Source organism: Bombus flavifrons, chromosome 2 (assembly GCF_040668555.2).
Source record: "Bombus flavifrons isolate JBK064 chromosome 2, iyBomFlav1_principal, whole genome shotgun sequence".
Classification (NCBI taxonomy): Eukaryota; Metazoa; Arthropoda; class Insecta; order Hymenoptera; family Apidae; genus Bombus; species Bombus flavifrons.
The window spans coordinates 12,428,612-12,448,417 of NC_138443.1; the positions used below are offsets into that span (position 1 = coordinate 12,428,612).

General features: G+C 42.7%; 1 protein-coding gene across 7 annotated transcripts in view; it reads left to right on the forward strand.

The window, feature by feature from the left end:
• The window catches only part of Ten-a (Teneurin-a transmembrane protein), a 708,522-nt gene that overhangs the window by 241,055 nt on the left and 447,661 nt on the right, over positions 1-19,806 (forward strand). For all 7 annotated transcript variants that reach the window (XM_069130210.1, XM_069130252.1, XM_069130246.1 and 4 more), the window contains one exon: positions 19,043-19,101. The gene's annotated coding sequence lies outside the window, so the exon portion shown is untranslated. The remainder of the gene's footprint in view (positions 1-19,042; positions 19,102-19,806) is intronic.

The following is a 19,806-nucleotide window of genomic DNA, read 5'->3' on the forward strand; positions in this document are numbered from 1 at the left end:
TGGATTATCAAAATAAATCTCTGGAATTTGAAGAAACTGGGCAGGATTAATTAGCCTTTGATGTCATCGCTTAACGAGACCAAGCGTTATCAATGTTACCAAAGCTCGAATAAAAAGCTCTTAACCTTCAAATTTTTCCAGCTTCCATGTAACTGTCCATTTCCTTACGTTCGTTTAATCGCGAACTGCTTCATATTCTCCGTTTGTACCACTCGTAGCTCGTTCGTTTCGACAAGCTACGAAACGTAAAGTAGTTATTAAAAAGCTCGTGCACTTAAGAAATTGTAATTACATGCCACTCGTATGGAGAGACTCCACTCGTTGAATCTGGATAAAAATCATATTGCGAAGCACTTGTGCGAAAAAGACAGGAAAGCACTAACGAAGTCATTTCGGATTAAGCTGACAAGCTGAGAATCGAACAAAAGCTGGTCGTTCTCGTAGTTGAGTCGCTGAAGATCAAATTAGCCAAGGACTCGCGGATGCAAATGTAAATCTATTTTAAGGCATTTGCATAATTGTGTCATTGATTGCGAGAGCCATTCCAATCGAAATTCTACTAAAATATTGGATTTCTCATTTACTTCCTACATTTGATATTGTTTATCGATACTTGGTATATATATGTTTATCATAATTTATTAATATCTGATATTCGTAATTATTAATAATATCGACTTTTGGTATCTTTATACCATCAAAAGGTCCTACGATAATTGAAATCACATTGAAAGTATAGAATACGCAATTAATTAAAAAAAAATAGTAAAACATGCACTCTTTTTTTTTACAAAATAGCCTTAAAGACCGGTAGCGTGCAAAGGATATATTTTATTACGCGCAAGCGTGGAAAGTAGAATGTTCGGGAACGAGATATTTCAAAACCGAACCTACGTCATTTGAAACCCCTGCAGGCAGATAAATTTGTCGTTCTCTATCGTTAAGCGAACTATTCAGTTCGGCCATATCGCCGATAGAATAAAATATGAAATCCTCTATTTAACTGCTACGGCGATAATATTTCACGAAACGAGTAACTTCCATATAACACATTACACTTGTATAAATTTGTCTTTAGTATTTTATGAAGAATTAAAGAAAAAAAAAATTGTCTGATCGCTAGCGACATCTGGTGGAAATTCTTTCAAATCTCTTCTAACTTCGATAATATCTGAATTTCTTTCTGAGATTTTACACGTATTCTATAACCGACAAAGAACCATTAAGAAATATTAAGAAACCCTTGGAGAATATTAAAAATATCACCGAATATTCTACGAAACCGTTTCTATAATCCCAAGTACATTTCGAAGGAGATAAACGTTACAAGAATTTGACTGTTGAATAAATTTCGGGCCATTGGTTCACGAAAATCTAGTGGCGATAAGACATTGGGGCATTGGTTTTACGATCACCGAACGTTTTCTGATTGAAAAGCAGCAGAGCGGTTTTATTTCAAGTAGGACGACGTAAACGCGATGGGAGATGGAGCAACCGAATGGAGGGGGATGGAGTGAGCGCGAACATAAAGTTAATCAGGCGAATAAAGCGATAACGTCGGTCGTAAGTTATTACTTGGTGGCTTCGTTACCGCATAACGCGGCATTAAACGATCGTTATTGTCGTAATGCATGGAATTCGCGATGAAGTTAACGTTGTGTTATTATTGCGTTACTGTGGAACGAGGATTATAACGTTCTGGTATAATGCTGACAGAAAAATTGGCTCGTATCAGTCCCGGATTAAACGAAATATCTCTCTCTCTAACTGCGTTAATCGGTTAACACGTTTCGTGTACCACCCGTGGTACACGTTGTTCACTTTATGTATGCTAGGATATTGATAGTTATAAAAGATTAAATGGTAATAGTATCGAATTGTTGATGTAAAATACGAGTCGTATTTTAATTCCTTATTATTTTACTTTATTTTCTTCTACTTTTTTTCTCTTCTTACTTTAAGTAGTCTATATCAACGACATGCATCGAACGTACGCGACCCGCGTACTTAAACAGGTCACCTAGATAAACTTCGCGAACACACTCTCATGGCTTTCGCAATAATTCGCGAACATACACCCATCGATTATCCTCGCGTCGAATATTTCGAACGCAGGGCTCGCAGTGACGATCGTTAGCGCGTCATTGACCTGCAGGCACAAAGCTGCTTCATCTGCATAAACACCTCCTTTTTCTAGAAAGGCGCGCACAGAGCGCGAAAAACGGAAAGCCAAACGAAGATAGACCGCGAGAAACGTGAAACGAAGGGAGGCGGCGATACTTACGCCTTCGCTGACACACGAAAAAGAAAAGAAAGAAAACGAAGGAAAAGGGGGAAAAAGAAAGAAAGAAAGGAACAGGAGCCAGGCTGCTTTCGCGCGCATTTCTCGCATTTCTTTTTCCACTGACATTGGAGAGTGATTAAAAACTTGATCCCGCCGCGCCGCTCCATCTTTATCCGTCCATCCGTCCTCCTCGTCTTTCGACTCGCATCCACCCCCGGCTTCTGCGCTGCTCCTTTCGTTTACGATATAGGAGAGCGGACAATATGGCGGAGTAATTGTTGTTCAGAGGGAACCGAGGGTAGACGACGGTGGGGACGGAAGAACAGGCTGATGGTTGAGGAGCAACGGTGACTGCGAGAGAGAAAGAAGGAAAAAGAAGGTCCGATAGTGTCGGATTACTGCCGGTATTGTGAAGTCCAGACGCGGGGAAGAAGGAAAGAAAGAAGAAAACGGCGACGGCGGAGAGTACAGCGGTCGTTCTCAGTGGAAGGGGTGAATGAAGCAACGGGGGTTGCCAGAGATCTGAAGACCGAGGGGTTAGGGACGCAGGGGAACGTCGGATGGAGGGAACGAAGAAGAAGAAGTTATTAGAAATACCAAAAGAGAGTACAATACCAGCTAGCTCGAAGTAAAAGAGTAAGGACGCGAAGGTACGGTAGGTAGGTTCACCCTCATTCCTCGCCGAACCCTTGCCGACGCCGTCGTTTCACCCATCGCGCGGCATCCTCCAGCGACGCGAAAGTGTAGGCTTTCCAGAGAGACAACGAGAGTCTCGCCAGGCGAAACTGACGAGAGGAAACGTCGTAGGAACGGGATCGGAAGTAGAAAAGAAAGAAAAGGAAAATGGAGGAGAAGGAAGGAATACTCGGGAAGGATGATGGTAGCGATGGAGAAAGAGGAAGAAAGGAAAAGATCGCGGGAGAAAAGGGACAGAGGAAAGCCATATCTTAGCGCTTTCTTTATTTGCCGCGATTTATTTCGCTGTGTGCACAGAGAAGAGCGGGCAAGATGCCTCGGAAGCGGGGCCAGCCGAGTAGAAAAATGTGATATTCCCTGACAAATGGACGATGGCGACTCATGGCGGAGATCTACGTTTAAACGCGATTGTTTATTTCGTGCTCGATTGCCCGCTAATACCAATTTGCGATATTTCGTGGCATCGACCGCTGTATACCTCTCCTTCTCTCTCGCTGCCTTTCTCTCTTCCTCCTGCCAGGCTAACACCCCTCCATTTTTGTCCACGGCGAGGGAGCGACGGGATCAACGCGTGATCTATCGACGAAATAATTTTCGAGATCCCGCTGGCCATTGGGGACGAACAGGAGGAGGGTAGTGGTGGAATCGCGATCGTCGCCGATGGTGCGTTAATTGCGTTCCCCCGCGATCCCGTAATTAAGTCCACTCTAATATGATAATTTCGATGAGCACTTTAATGAAGTATTCGTCGCTCGCTTTAATAACCGAACCGATTATACTTTATACGCTTGCCGATTTTGCCGCGTTCACTAGATACGTTCGTAGGAAGCCAGTTTTGGCGCAACGTGTTTCGTAATGGCTGCAATACTCGAATGTTAACGATTCGGTAAAGAATATCTGGTACTGCAAATTGTGAAACAGATGTAATTATTTCTTGTACGAATTTGTCGAAGTTTACGAATTTATGTTTGTCTTTGAATGGACGATTGGGACTTATATTTGAACTATTTTCGATTATTAGTTCGTGAATTTTTTCAATGATTAGTCAAAATATTTAACATTAAATATCAGCGTTGATCTCTTATAACACTTTTGTCAGGATTAAAATTTCGATGAAAAATAGACCTACTGTACCTGCAACAAACTGGTTCCGTCTCTCCATCGGATACCAATTATCGTCGTCCATGTCGTAGTCTATCAATCCATGTCCCTTCCCCCTTTCGTGATCTCTCACCCTCCACGCCCTTTGGACCGAGCAAGTAACACCCTTCTGGAAGAACGATTTCCCTCGTTTCACACTTACCGAGTCACTGCCTTCCCTTGGTCCCTTTTCACAAGTGTTCTTTTGTCGTGGATACTTAAGCAGAGCGACGCGTCGAAGTGTCGACGCGCAGTTATCGCGAGAGGCTGCACGTGAAAAGATTACGACTACTTGTTGACATCATTTTAGATTAGCTGGAGTGATAAGAACGCGATACGTTGCGTAATCTAGCGTGATTCGCGAAAATCTATAGTATATCGAAATATAAAGTGTCTTCTATTCCAAACAATCTTTAAATCCCGAATATTTCGAAAAACGATTATATAGAAAAATCGTAATGGTAGATCTTGTATATTCTATAAATATAACTGTGTTTCATAGAAAACAACCTTAACGAATAAGAAGATACAGAAATAATACGATTACTTAATGACTACAATATAAAAAGGATACGATATAATGGTAATTTCATTTTCAATTAACATTTTCTTTAAAGTAGCAATTAAAAACAAAGTTGGACTTGTACTTAAGGAAATTATTAACGAGGTTCCATGTTTACCACGATAAGAACAAAAACCTTTAATTAAGTTCTTCGCAGCCTTCTTTTCCTCGCTCTTCTTATCAAATATTTAATTATCGATTCATATTATCCCTCTGCTGTGATCATTTACGATGATATCAGAATACTTTCAGCGACAAATCGAACGGATTAAAACCGACGAAATCATGAGAGGAGGTTAACAAGCGCGTAGGGTGTCTCTTCGACCTGGCCGATGCCTCTTTAGAACGCGAAACGCAATTACGAGGGCAAAATCATAGCACGATCGGAGCGAAAGTTTTAATTGCCGGTATCAATTCGCATAACTGCCTTGATACGCGGCGAATTCGAGGCTCCGTTAGACACGCGGAACTAACTTCTCCTTCGCGTCTCTGCCCTACGTCAGTGGACGTGCCCAGCCAAGTTTTAATTGCCTATGTCTATTAATACGAGGATTACGGCAACAATATTCGCCATTAATATCGACGATGTAAAACGTTTTTCAACGATGCTCGAGTTTCGACGCTGCGCCCTTGATATTTTACAACAGAGTTTAAAACTAGTCGCGCGCGTGTAACGTTTGTGTTAGTTTTTCGATGCGTTGGCTTTTCCGGTGGAAAATTAATCCCGTGAACGGTCGGTGATAGGAAAGTCAATTTTTCCCGCGTAGCTCAGATGAAATTCAAGGGTGAATTGCAAACAAATAAACGATTGTTTAGGGAATATTTGGCAACAGAGTAAATAACCAAGTGGAAATGAAAGTGTAAAATGTTTTCCAATGTTTTTTGCGTTCTGCTTTTACTCGGTTTTTATTCAGCGCGTTGTTGTCCTTTTTTTGACGAATTGCTTGGATTTTGTCTAGCTAACTCATTTTATTCCAGCGTTTTTAAACCAACTATCGGCTGGTCAACGCTGGCCAAAGCTAATCAATATTCAGGAACGAACTCCTATGAAAAGAAAAAGATATTATTTGTATAGAATTTTTTTGATAGTTTTATATATTCCAATTGAAATACTTGTTATTTAGAGAGTGAAATATAACTCTGCTTAGCTTCGATCTCTTTAGACACGTTCGTGAAACATATCCACCGAAATATACATAGTCAGATGAAAGAACGACTGTGTTACGCGATAAACCAAACTAAAATTTCAGATCTACCGACGATGTTCCATCTTCATTAAGAAGGTGAAATAGACGGCTTGATTCTTGGAAAACCCGTCAGACATACAGACACACGTGCGAATGCTGCAGACGATAAATCTTCGCCCAATTATTCCAAGTATCACGGTTTTACACGTAGTTCGAGTCGACTGAAAAGGAGACGGCGTAAGTGGATTTAAACGAAGCTTGAGAGGGCTCCGGCCCGCGTTTTTCAAGCCGTCACAAATGGCGGATTCATTCCGGTCCATCAACTCTAGCAAAAAGTACGCGGCGGAACGCGTCGACGAGCATAGGCGTGACTCGTCGGTGGCTTGGAGTCCGCGTGAAAAAGTCCGAAGCCGCTAATAACCGTGATTCGAGATGCGAGAGCCACGCGCATTAATAAGATAAATTAGCCCTATTCAACCGCGGTGCTCTTCCGCAGCTGGTTGCCTCGCCACTCTCGATCACCGGTTTGACTTATCGTTACGTATGCAGGGAACACATTTCACACTGATACGCTCCGTATTTGCGGCCACTGAATCGCGCTGATTGTATTCTCATGCAAAATATGTCGTCCATTATGCCCAGGACCCGTAGCTCCCTCTATATCTCCAATTACGGCGTCCTCGTGTAATTGTTATCGCGCGCATTTTGCATCTTCTCGTATCTTTCCAATGTCTGTGATTATTCATCGTGGTACACACGTGTAAAGGACTTAGAAAAGGGAGTAGAACAAAGGAATACACGAGAAACGAAGAAATTTGATTTGTTACGTGTGGAGTAATGTTGCAGATGCGTCGCTGCTATTGTACTCGGTCTCTTACAGTCACCAAATTAAAATACAATTTTTAAGCATACAAAAGTACTTGATTAAATTTTCACTAATCGAAGATTCACATTGTAGTATTCGTGAAACAGGTAGCAATTTTATCGCAGAAATGCGTTCGAGTTTGTAAACGAAGGGAATTGATAAATTAAAGATAAAAGAAGTAGAAAAAAGACGTAATATAATATACGTAATATATATATATAATCGAATAAAATTGCTACGCACGCTATATGACTATCATGGACAGATACAGTTCAGATGGAAACATTAGGAAACTTTCTGAACGGGAGGAATTTGTTTGTAGAAACAAAGGGGTAGACAGAAGTAAACTCGTTTAACGAAATGCCATTACCAGATCCTTGGTCTCCGCTTCAGATATAGGTGGGCCTAATCTTCTTTAGCTGTTAATAGGATTGAGACCTTAATCAATCAGACGCAGTACAATTAACGCAACCTTTTGACAGCCGTCCCGTCCAAGATGAGAACACCTGACGTGGATTTCTTTAATCAGTCACCTTCCAAGATCAAGGTGGCGCGAAGGGTGAAGGGGACACTAGGCACAGTGGGGAGAGGCGAACGAGAAATAAGTTGAAACGCGAAATGAATCGCGCAAGTGAGACTGACAGGTAATTTTTTAATCATTGAAGGCTTCTATCTACGAACTTAATCCACGAAGTTTTCCTCCCAGGCCTGTACGTTATATTTATAATGTAATTAAAATCTTTTTATTTCTCATGCTGGTAGAAAGTTTCGAAATTTTATGCAATTTCTTCAGCAAGATTGAGAAATGTAATTTTCGATATTTTTAAAAACAAACTCGTCGAGTAATTTCACAATTTAATTGTTGATACTATCGCGAATTTGTATATGTGTAAAATAACGTATAACAAATATCGTACTATGTACGCGAAAGTAGAACAATATAACATTACGACTAATAACCATCATTCGAGATTGGAAAATGGAATTATTTCGATAAATCTGTTAGAATGGCCGTGATTTGCAACATAACGAACCATCGTGGAAACAACTTCATCGTATTATCCGTTACTTTGTTCTCGCCCTTCGGCTCCGATTCATCCCTAATTTCAAGATCGCGCCCAACAATTTGACTTTCTTGCTTTCCACTTATCCCCGCTCCGACAGCTGCTCCGAGAATTACCGCTCGTTCTTCTCCGTCATTTGAGTCCACCCTTCAGCCTGCCGTGAGCATAAACTTCGAACTCGATGATGCGAGCAGTTCTCTTTTATTTTGGGCGAACGAAGCCGGTGACGATGCGTAGCAAATTAGGGTACGCGGAACGACAGAAGACAAACAAGCGTTGAAAATTTATCTGCACGTAAATGAACGTAAATTTTCTAGTAGGTTTTGAAGTTTTAATTTGCATGGAATATCACAGGTATTTTGAGTACAGAATTGTATTTCTCTTTTTCCTTCTCTTTTTTCTGTGAATGGTGATTTGTAAATTGTTAATGAGATAATTAATTGGATGCGTTGAAACATTTCTACAAAACAAAGCATAAAGATAAAAATGTATAATTCAGTGTGCAATATTCAATGTTTCAGTTTAACGCTGAAAACCCAGAGTTAAAAATTCGACTGGATAATGAAAATTCACAATTAAAAATTTCACATCGTTTCTATTTGACCTAAAACGTAAAACGTATTTTCATTCGCAAAAATCGCTATCCAAAAATATAGATAAACAGTAGATTACAACAATGTTTTTTCAATACCGTACGTTGATATTATTCTAACTTGTAAGCGGCGTCGCTGAAGCGAACAATTCGCGTCACCATGGGCGCTGTACGTAGAATAACAAGCCGCTTGTTTGCAATTTCACTAGTAATTTTCGACACGCGAATCGAGGTAAGCATTTGAATGTGTCTCATTTTCGTCGGTCACGCTAACAGAGAGATTTCATCATCAACGTGTATTGTGGCCCGTTACTGGGCAGAGGGGCCCGCGAACACGACTATGGCAAACACGATATAACGCGCAGAATTTATTGGCATGGAATTCGTTCGCCTTTCATGCGTGTGACAAGCCACTGAGACCTCCTTTATACGCCACTGCCACGCACCCTGGTATTCCTTATAAGCGGCGTTACTACGTTCTACAATTTTGCAGACGCGAGCCTCCGCAGAGAAAGCAATAAATGCGCGTGTAATTTGAATTTACGAGACTGTAGAAGTCCCGTGGCAAATAAGAATGTAATGGAAAAATGTGGTCGTCCGAAAGTTAGAATAAATAACAAATAAACAACTTGCCATTTAACTAATTACGTATTTTGGAAGAAAGAAAGTTTGATCCAGTGTTAGAATAGACGCGTGTATACTAAGTATAATCATTTTTTGTAACAAATAGAAAGTACACAGAAACATAAGGAATTTGTATGATAAAGAAATAATTGATTCTGAGTTCTCTATCATTTTGCTCTATCCCTTTAAAGGGTTAAAGTAATTTCTTAAGTTTACAATTTGCAAGTTTCTAGCCCATTAACACTGCCAATACTTCACTCGCCTAGCAACAGGTCAGAGTATAGCAAATTCTACACGCCATTTCTCTTATTATTGTTATAAAAGTAGTTCGAAAGATCGACAAATTGCTGCAAATAGGATTACATGCGCACAACATGCGCAAAGTATGCTCAAGGGAAATTGTTCGCGATACAAAACACGATAGGCCAGCCTGACCACAGCGTGAGAACGGAAGCGGATCTCACGGAGACCATGTTAATAAATCTCTGGTAATTAGAAATAATGTAACAGCGGGATAAAATTGCCGGTGGGCTCGAGTCGGTCGGCTGATTCATTTTTTACGCCACACGAGCGTTAAGATCTTTTAGCCGAGCCGGTTATAAATGATTCGTGAAACCGGAGCGGCCCACTTCAACCTGTCGTGTATATCCACATCCCAGAACTACCGCCAGCCATCGCCTCATTAGTCACGTTGAATTCGTTTCAATTAAATCGCCCTCCCGATGCTTCATTAACCGCGCGCTCCGCCGAATCGTTTGGCAAAATTTTGCCCAGGGAACAGAACGTTTTCTCTACGGAGATCGTCTTGGATGGGTCGTTAGGCTTCCTCCTTCTTGGAATTTTGGTCTGTGATGATCATTTTTGGATCTGTTGACATAACGAATTTTGTATACTTTCAAGGACTTTAGAATATCAATGCCCAAAAATGTTTTTTTACAACTAAATTAATAAGACACGATTTGGCGTAATATATTATTTTTTATTTTCTTATATTGCATTGAATAGTCCTATAAGGAGACCAATACATATATGTACACATTATTTTTTATTTACGTGTATCGTCTTCCGTACTTCAAATCTAATCTTGAAGTTCAGGTACTCGTACGATCGACAACTACTTCCTGCAAACAATAATTCAATCCAAAATACGATTTCCTAAAACCATCTCCATCACCAGGAATTCCAAGCTGCAGAAGAATCTTAACTACAGATATATCACATCAGAAGTTCGCGACTCGCTTCTCCATTAACCAAACAATATCAATCTTGGGTGGAAACAAACTTTCCTCCCTTTTTCTCCATTCCGAAATCACGAGAGGTTCTCTAACTGGATTACCGAACCGCGAATTCACGTCGGTGCAGCAACTTGGCGGCAGCACATTAACCCAGCCCAACGGGAGGACATCGAGGCAAGCCCTTTAATCGAGCAGATTAAAACGTCGCGAGTCGGCGATTGTCCTCGCGCTGCGATTAGCCTCGCAGCTAAGAAGAAACCTTCGTCTTTCTCCCGCCTCCCTCTTTCTGCTCCACTCTCGGCTCGTAAATCAAGGTGGTAATAGTCCTTGGAGGCGGAAATATAGTTAAACGTCTCAATTGCAGCGAGCTCCGCGCCGTCGAGTCCGGTTGGCAATACTAATTAAGTGCCTAGTGTACCCTCTGTGTTGAAGGGAAGGCTCTCGCCGAATCCGGAAACGAGGGTAGATGTAATTAGGATGAGTTGTGACGCCGGCAGCAGCCAAACCCTTAGCTTCGTTGTCGGCTGAACAACTCCCTGGCCGTAGTCGTCGCCGACGATGGTCTACGTGTGCGTCGTCGTGGCAGATGCCGCGTGTCTACACGTGCACGCACACGCGCGTGATCGCGTGCCTCTCCGCGTAATCTGCTTCGAGCAGACCCCGAGCCGAGGTTATTATTGTCGGCTCGGAGCTTGATCGTTCCTATCGAGCCAAGCATTAGCGTACAAATAATGCACGCGACTATCTGCTCGATCCTCGCTTTAATTGCCCGAATGATCGGGAACGAGGTCGTGTAATCGACTCTCCTACACTGCTAAAGTATAGTCTCTCTCTCTCTCTCTCTCTCTCTCGTTGTTTTACGTTCGCGTATGCAGGCTTGAGCTACACGGATCTGCAGTTACAAATAGGAAATCGACTCTGTGTCTTGTGAAATATTTAGAATTGCCACGATATCGAGACACAGGTGTCGGGGAATGTTAAATTAATGGCGCTGGACTTTGGTCAGAATTGTGAACGATGAAGTGAGAATTTTATGTATGTCATAAATCAGGTAATAGAGTTTAGGATTCCTGGAAGATATTGTAGGGTTATTTGTAGACTGTAAAAGTAAGTTTGTTCTACTTACTGAAATTGTAATGCTGCATTTATAGACTTTGTCTTATCGCAAAGCACGGCCTTATGCAAAAAGTTCATTAATTCAAAGACAAATCGTACAATGTTGCTGCACTTTCGCTTATCGTTCCATCTGACATCTATAGCTTGCCTACTTTCTACCAGTGATTAACCTATTCAGATAAATCCACTATCCATAATTCATTTTCACTACGTGCACACTATTATCAAAAAATTTATAGACCTAACCCCACCATTTTAGATTGCTCTAAATCTATTTTATTATGTATTCGACTATGCGCAGAACGTGTTTCCTGACACTTTTTTATAGGAATTTACAAACGAACTTGTCTAAATAGCAAATTAGAAGATGTAACCAAATCGATTTCGATTTTGCGCTTTGCACGTGTTGCAATGTAACGATGGGATTGTCCCGTGGTTTTTGCGCACGTAATTGGCGCGAGCGCAGTTTATCGCGCGATTAAGGGAAGCCCGTTTCGCTCGTTCGAATTGAAATTCACCGTAAATGAAGCTCGAACGTTTCAAATTAAGACAGTTTCTCTAACTATACCTCCGGATAAACGGCGATCGTAAAGCCGTCCCCGCTCCATTACCGGTCGAAGAAACTTTATGCGCACCTACTTTCTCTAATTGCTGGTCGCCAGGATCGCCACTAAATTTCCTTGACAGAATCAGCCACACCCTGTCTAGAGCTCATCAGGGTAAAAGTCCGGAAAGACGGAAACGGTTAAAAGGGTGCCGCTGGCACGAGTAATGGTAAAAATTAACTTCCTCTTCCCATTTCATTTTGTTAACACGCTTTAGCGAAAAATGCATTTTTTCATTCACGATCCTTCGTCTTTCTTTTCAAAGAAACTCGTTCCATATCTAATGTAAGACACAAAAATTTAGACGATCTATTTTGTAGATTCTTCTTTCTTTTTTATGTATTCTCCTTAATCTCGTGATGCTATATATCGTATATAAAAGTCTATGTTTATGGGTTTGTATGATATGTTTTATTTATCACGGCACGACCTTCCAAACAATTTGACAGCCACCGAAATATCCCATTGAATTCTAAAACACCCTGCACAAATGGGAAGAAACGGTGTGCAAATATCTCTCACTTCTATCATATTTCCTATTTTACAATTTCGAAATGTGCCTTATTTATGTGACGTACTCAGGCTATCGTTACACGCAGACAGCATCGAAAACGACATCGTCGATGACGGGTTGCTGAAACACGGCTCGCGTAGATTTTTCTTCGGACATCTGTTGGCCGATTGAAAGCCGGTCGATATTCGTGATGGGTGTCTTAAAAAAAAAAAAAAAAAAAAAAAAAAACGGTTGGAGGAAGAGAAAAATGAGTGACGGGCAAAATGAAATACGTCATCGGTCGCGACGATATTTCATAGTTCCGGACGATCAATCCGGATGCGAGATTCCGGGGCTATTCGCTCACCGTTTCCACTACAAATTAAAGAAGCTTCTACCGCGTGGTGCCATTTTCTCTGGCAATCGTTGATCGTGTCTACTCTTCGTTTCCTCTTTCTACTCTTTCTTTTTATTCCACGTAATCTTACCATGATCGTTCGATTCTTTTTCGTGCAAGTCTATAAAGAAATTTTAAGGAAGAGTCGTGCAGTGCCAACGATTCTAAGTTTTATTGTTATATCTTGGGCTGGAGTCGGTGAAAATCGAAATTTAAAATTAATTTTATGAAGTTCAATAATAAGAATTGGCAATTTGCAAAAGTAAAAATGTTGTAATCTGTACGAAACAAAATATCAGCTCTAGAAAATAACTTTTAACACTCGGAATGTGAACGTTTAACGTATCAAAACAATGGAATAAACAATATGTTTCCGAAATATGTTACACGGAATTGTTATATTAATTTGTTCATCTAAAGAAAAGTACTAATATCTCAGGAAAAAAGCCAGATAATTTCCATCTGTACTGCTCGACTCATTCCCAATATAGTAAAGCAGATAGAATTTAGAATTATAAAATAAATTATAATCATTTGAAAAATAGCAAAGTAAATTTAGAGTCGGATAATATACAACACAGTAGAAAAGTCCCAACTTAGTCGGACATGAGATGTTCGAAGGAAAACATCCGTAAACTTATCCAAACAAAGTTCAATCAAATTGCCCGAACAATCAACCATTCCTCCAATTGCACTCTCGGCTATCATCATTTCTCCAAACTTCAGTGCCCCAAACACGTTTTTCCTGTGTGTTTTCAACGTCTCCGAAAATTCCGATTACAATTTCTTTGGTTAATCCGTCGAATTAGTTCACCCCACCCGATCAAATTTCAATTTCTTAAAACTCGTCTCAGCGCGTCACGATCTATATATCCTGGAGCTCAGAGCAGCGGGAGAATCGGCCCATCAGGGCGTTCGAATAATTAGCGAGATGGGACACTTATCTAAGTATCCGCAGTAGGTCGCAGAATGGTGCGTCAGAAGGATGAGAAGGAGTGTGTGAGAACGTAAGAGAAAGACAAAGAAGGGGAGAAAGTGGGAAGATACGTCTTAGAGATACCAGAGGAAGTCTTCGGTTCGCTTGCTGGCGGTCCTGTAATTTCGATAATTACGGGTTAATGCGTTTAGCTGCGGCTACATACGTACCGGTAACATGATTCCAGCTTCTCGTAAGATAGCTGCAAATTAATTAAGCGGCTGCCATGGTTTGCCGAATAGTATGTGTTTATCGGTAGCTCGAGCGCTGGCATGTAGATCTTGTCTTTAGTCGAAGAACATTGCGGCCCGCGGAATTTATCGGCGTTCCTGGCTGCTCGACAGCTCGTACACCGTCGTATGGTTAATAATTGCGGTGCTTGTTCTCTTCGAATTTGATATTTTGGATATTTTGCACAGAATTTCGATTTTTATTCCTCGTCTCCTCTTTTTTCCCCATTTTTATTTTTTTAATTTTTTATAAGCGAATATAAATGTAATTTTGTGAATAAATCTTGTCAGAGATATAAGCAAGTGTTCGTATATTTTTGAAAGATCGTATACTTGCACCCATTGCTACTAAGTTTCCCTCTATGACGAAACAATATCGTGCGTTGCCATTTTTTCGGATACCCTCGCCTCGTGTTCCCTCCACACCCCCTTTGCCGCACCCTCGCTCAACCACTCTCACGGTTTTCGTCGCCTCCACCCTATCTGCATTCCTAGTCCCAACGAGCCGCAAAGGAATTCCAATTTTAAACAAAAGTTTCCTGACGGCGGCAACCTCTTTGCTTTCTTTCCCTCTTCCATCCGCCCTTGCACAATTCCGTCTCCCTCTTTCGTCACGTTTACCATATCTTACCCCTCTGTCGTCCATTTTACTCCTGTCTCGTTCTACTCGTCTGAATTTCTCCGTCATTTTCGTTCCTCGTGCGGCCAACATCGTGGATTCTAGGTTCGCGTTCACGCAAAGTGCTTCTAGACTATTGCTCCATCGCTATTTTGTTTACAACCCATCCCTAATCGCTGGAATTTTTTCTCCTTACACGAACCTCGGGTGTTCGATACGCCGACCAGGCGATAAAATTGCGCTCGTCTTTTAAGTTCCCTCCGGGGAGAGGTGATGTCTCTGTGACAGCGCGCTTGCATCGTCTAGCAGGAAAACCGGAGGCAAACGCGTGCGTTGATCGATACTTTATGCAGGCAGACAAGCGTTTCCACGATTTCGCTTCAGCGCACACGGGTAATCCCGTTCGAAGCATCGTGTACGACCTGCAGCTTCGTGTTCTCCAGAATTTTTGTCGTTACATGTTTCTCTGATGGAAGATCATCTGTTTCCGAGGAAGTTGAATAGCAATTTCTTAAAATAACCTACGCAATAAAATTATAAAATTTATTGAAAATTAGGTCGATCAGTTCGTCTTGTGAGAGGTTCAAGTGACATCCTCCGCGCAGCTTGTACAACGCAAACCCTAAGCAGCTAGATCGCGCGTCCTTCTAATTATACGAACCTCGTTCTATTTGTACGAACGAAGCACGAAAAGGAAAGCGTTAACGGTTCGAAGCGAGCATCCTCGTAGAAAAAGCATCCCTCGGCGAACAACGAACAGTAGAACGTCGGGACGCGGCGAGGACAGCGATAAACAAACGCTAATCCATAAATCCTCCGGCAAACGGGAGAAAGCACGCACTATATATGCACGACGGCCGACTCGAGACGTATCAGTGCCGCGTCTGCTGCAATATCGATAAAACATTGATCCCCCATTCGTGCCTGAAGCCCGCCGTATAGGATTCGCACGGTTGCCGCGTGGCCCGCGCACACGTGCACACGCAGCCAGCTCGTGCATACGGGAACACCGTTTCCACGGGATTATATCCGACTGCACGGCGTGCGTACACCTCCTGCACGGTGGCATAGTACCTGCATCTATACGTGTACATACATATATACATACTTACCCCTTCCTCCTCGTCCGCCTGTTCTCTATGTCTTCCACCCTCTAGCCGGTATGTAGCCAGGACCTCGCGTCTATCGGTATCGCGATCCGCACGCGAATCACGAAGACCGCGCCGCCAGGAATTCGACGATGATGGAATTTGGGTCGACGGTCTGACGATCTTCTTCCTTCTCTGTTCGTTTTTGCTTCCCCTTTTTCTTTCTTTCGTTTCTTTTTGATCGTTACTCTTCGGGGATGGGGGTAGTTGAACGCGAGCAACGAACGGGGTGCAACGAACTCCAGTCGAGAGAACAGATTTCGATGCGAATTCGATATCGTCGTTGTCTCGTGGGATATGGTGGTGGAGATTCTCCTTTTGGAATTTATAGGATGGCGAGAATTCTTCTTTTTTTTCTTTTTTTTTTTTTGAGGGATGTACGGAGGGTTTTATAAAGTGGAAAGTAATGTGAAACGTCCTTGGATTTGGTCTGTTGTAAAAAGCAAACCGATGCACACGATTGCTCGTATCTGCTATTTCATGCCATTCCTTTGAACAATCTTGCTACTTAAGCCATTTACCAAGGGCATCGATCTGAAAAACAGATCTCATTAACCCACCCCTGGAACCGTCGCCTTGGTGCGATTAACTCGCGACATCAAACGCAATTACAACACATCGAACGTTTCACCCGTTCCCCACAGGGACTTTGTATTTATTTCGAACTATGAAACCCGAAGTAATCGAGAACATCGTCTGAGCCACGGTACACTCGCGTCCCATTGATGTCGGATTAATTTTATTCCCAGCAGCTCTGCGTTTCCCGTTCGCGATCATCTTTTCCGTTTAGCATCCGGATCAAAGCGGCGGAAATCACGCCGGCATAATCGCACGCGATTCCGCTCTTCACCGCGGAACGTCCCAAGTGTCCCCAGATACGGAACGAAAGAGGATGGTGAAATGGCGGGGGTGGCACCCGCTTCTTGGCGGATCAAAGCGCGGATTTCCGTCGACGGCAACGAATTGGCAAACTTCTCTCTCTCTGAAGATAGAACAGTAATTATAAGGTCGACGACGACGACGACGGGAGCGCGAAAGGATCGGGGGGTGAGAGACCAAGGGGTGGCCAAGTGAGAGGGGCGAAGCGACAGACGAACACGCGATGGTCTCAAACACTGCGGTACAAAATTCACAATCTAATTCAACTAAGCAAATTACCAGCAACTTCCTGGGCGGCAGCTCTACGCACGCTGTCCCTTCGGCCTGCATTCCCAGAAACTTAGATCAAAGGGGCCGTCGATCTCCAACCCCCGGCCATTTTCTCCACCCTTTCGCCTCCCCTTCCCTCTCAGCTCCCTTTCGCCTATGCTGCTCTTTCCGTCTCCTGTTTCGGAATATCACCCGGGCCCCCTTTCATCTCCGCGTTTCATACTTCCGGCTTGTCTGTCGTGCCCGACACGCCGACGAATATCGAATTCTGGCTGCTTGACCGGTGGCCCCTGTGGAACCCTGTCTACGACGCTCGAGCCAGTGCTCTATCCGGAATAGTCTGACAGGTTAGATCGGGTTTGCTGCAACGGGTTGAGTAACAGGTTACGCAAGTCCTGTTTTATTGGAAAGGAACTGATAGGAATCTGCTGGATGTTTTTGTTGCGTGACTAAGGTTTGTGGGGCGGTATCGGGTACTAGAGGGAAATCTGATTGACGTACGGTGTCCGATATTGTTACGATAACTCGGAATATTTTTGTTGCGTTTTTTGGAGGGAGATTGTGGTAAGAGAGGGATTAAGGTTCAATGAAATTGGGTATAGTATTGTAGTTAACGTTGAATTAATGTTTTCGGTGTTTCTTCGGTCCAATGGAAGCGTTCATGTCTATGAATTATTGATTTCTGAAAATTGGAATGGACAAAACCACTGTTTTGTGAATGACACAACAGCAGAAACACAGTGTATGATCAATAGTTGGAGTAAGATTACAATTTTTTTAAATCTCGAGAGGTAATAGAATATGGCACATAGCTTTATGATAGAGCTACCTAGTATTTTAAAGGCAGGAAGGAATATCAAATCTGAAGAAATATTTTAGGAAGTATTTTATAACGATATGTTAAACTATCTTTCTTTAATCTATAGAAATTCTTTTTCTTTTTATACATAGCGGGCTTTCACTGCTTAGCCCTTGATAGGTTAGCAAAACGTCGAAAAATGTTTAGTTCCAAATCCACGGGCAAAACGCCACTATCCCTGACACCAGCAAAATCAACGGTGAATCCCCAAAAACACCCTCTGGCTTCCATTCTGAATTTCCACCTACTCCAGCTACTGTGTCGCGTAAATAGCAACAGGGAGAGGACAGGATCAAGAGGGATGCTGACGAGTACACGTAGACGCGAGTAGCAGGAGGACGAGGGTGGCAGAGGACGCAACACTTCCGGGACGCAATATCATTCGGAATGAGGCAGATTGTAATTCCCACTTGCTTGGTCTTCGGAGGTAGCAGGTAGCAGAAGCTGCGTTTGTTGATTATCCGGCCGGTAAACAGGCGCATTGTTATCGATTGGGCCAACAATCTGCCGCCCCCCTCCTATATTGACGCAATACTGCCTCGCACTTGCATAATGAATGGTTGGCTAATGACCCTACGGAGGTTGCGGAAACCGCAGCCAGAGGATGGTAGGCCCGGGCCTCGAAGCACTTCCGGCATCAAACATGCACCGCTCGTGGATCCTCGGAATCCACGGGGTCTCCGGCCTGGCTCTCTCTCGACCCGTGTATCGTTCCAACATACCGTTCCGTAATAGGAACGCGGAGGTCGACTTTAATTCTTCATTAACCGAGCGCCAACAGAGAGCATCGCGCTACCGTGGCCAGATATCCAACTGGTTGGATATCCGCCGCGCGATACCGTTCGTAAATTTATTAAGTCCGAGTATAAATTTAACAAGGACTGTTTGTTACCTAGGTCGAAAGAGAGATTTGTAGATTCGCAAACTTGGGTTTGGTAGATCTTATTGGTCGACCTAATTGCGTCGGGGTTAACGGTAGTTGGTAGGATTGAACTTAATCCTTTGGACATTATGAATACCGAATATACAACCGCGAGTAGGATGTTCTTCTCTTGTGAATGGTGATCGTAACAGGTGTGAGGGCACAATGAAACAGTATTATAGCTTATATCGCGTTTAAAGTGCGATAGAGGAATATCTTACGTAAGATTATATCTGCTCTATGGATATATTTTACATATTCTGATTTCTTAATTTTCAGCTCTACCGAGCACGCGGACTCCAACAAGCAGATTCTGACCACCAGTCTGACGTGTCACTGTAAGTATATACTTTATCCATCTTACATAGCAGTGAATTTTCGAAATTGTAGAATGTAATATATTATAGCTTAAAGAAGACAATTTCAAAACCGAATATCACGTACGCTTACCAATATTCCGACAAATATACAACGTATACAAACTCGGTATAAAATTTCATGCTGCTCCAGAACAGACAGAAACGTAATCATAGATAGCACTACTAATTCAATTTCAGTTCCAGTTGTCCAACGCGCACGCATCTATAACCCTATCCTCTGTCGCTCGAAACAAATCTCCACACAAACCCTTCTTCCCTCTCAACCGTTTAAAGTCCAATAATCATCCACAATGGTACAAAGCATCAGGTATAAAGTACCTGCTTCGTCCCAGACTTGGCTCAATCAAATTGCCATCAATTACATCTCCCGGTGCAAGTACTCCGTTAAGTATCGTCCGGGACATCGTTGAGATCCTAGGGAGAAAGAAAACGAGACGCGAGACTCGACAATCGCCGGCTTTCCTCCCAACGGTGAATCGCACGCTTTTTACGCCACCTCGTTCAGCCGGTTGTGTAACTTCGTCCGTTTAATACGGGACGGTTCTTTTGTGTCCGGCTTTCTGTCACTTTCGCGGTTTCGCCGCACCTTTGGAAACACCGCGACGGTAGCTGACGACTTTTCCGCATCGCAAGTTTCTCTTCTGTACAGCCGAGGGACCCGCG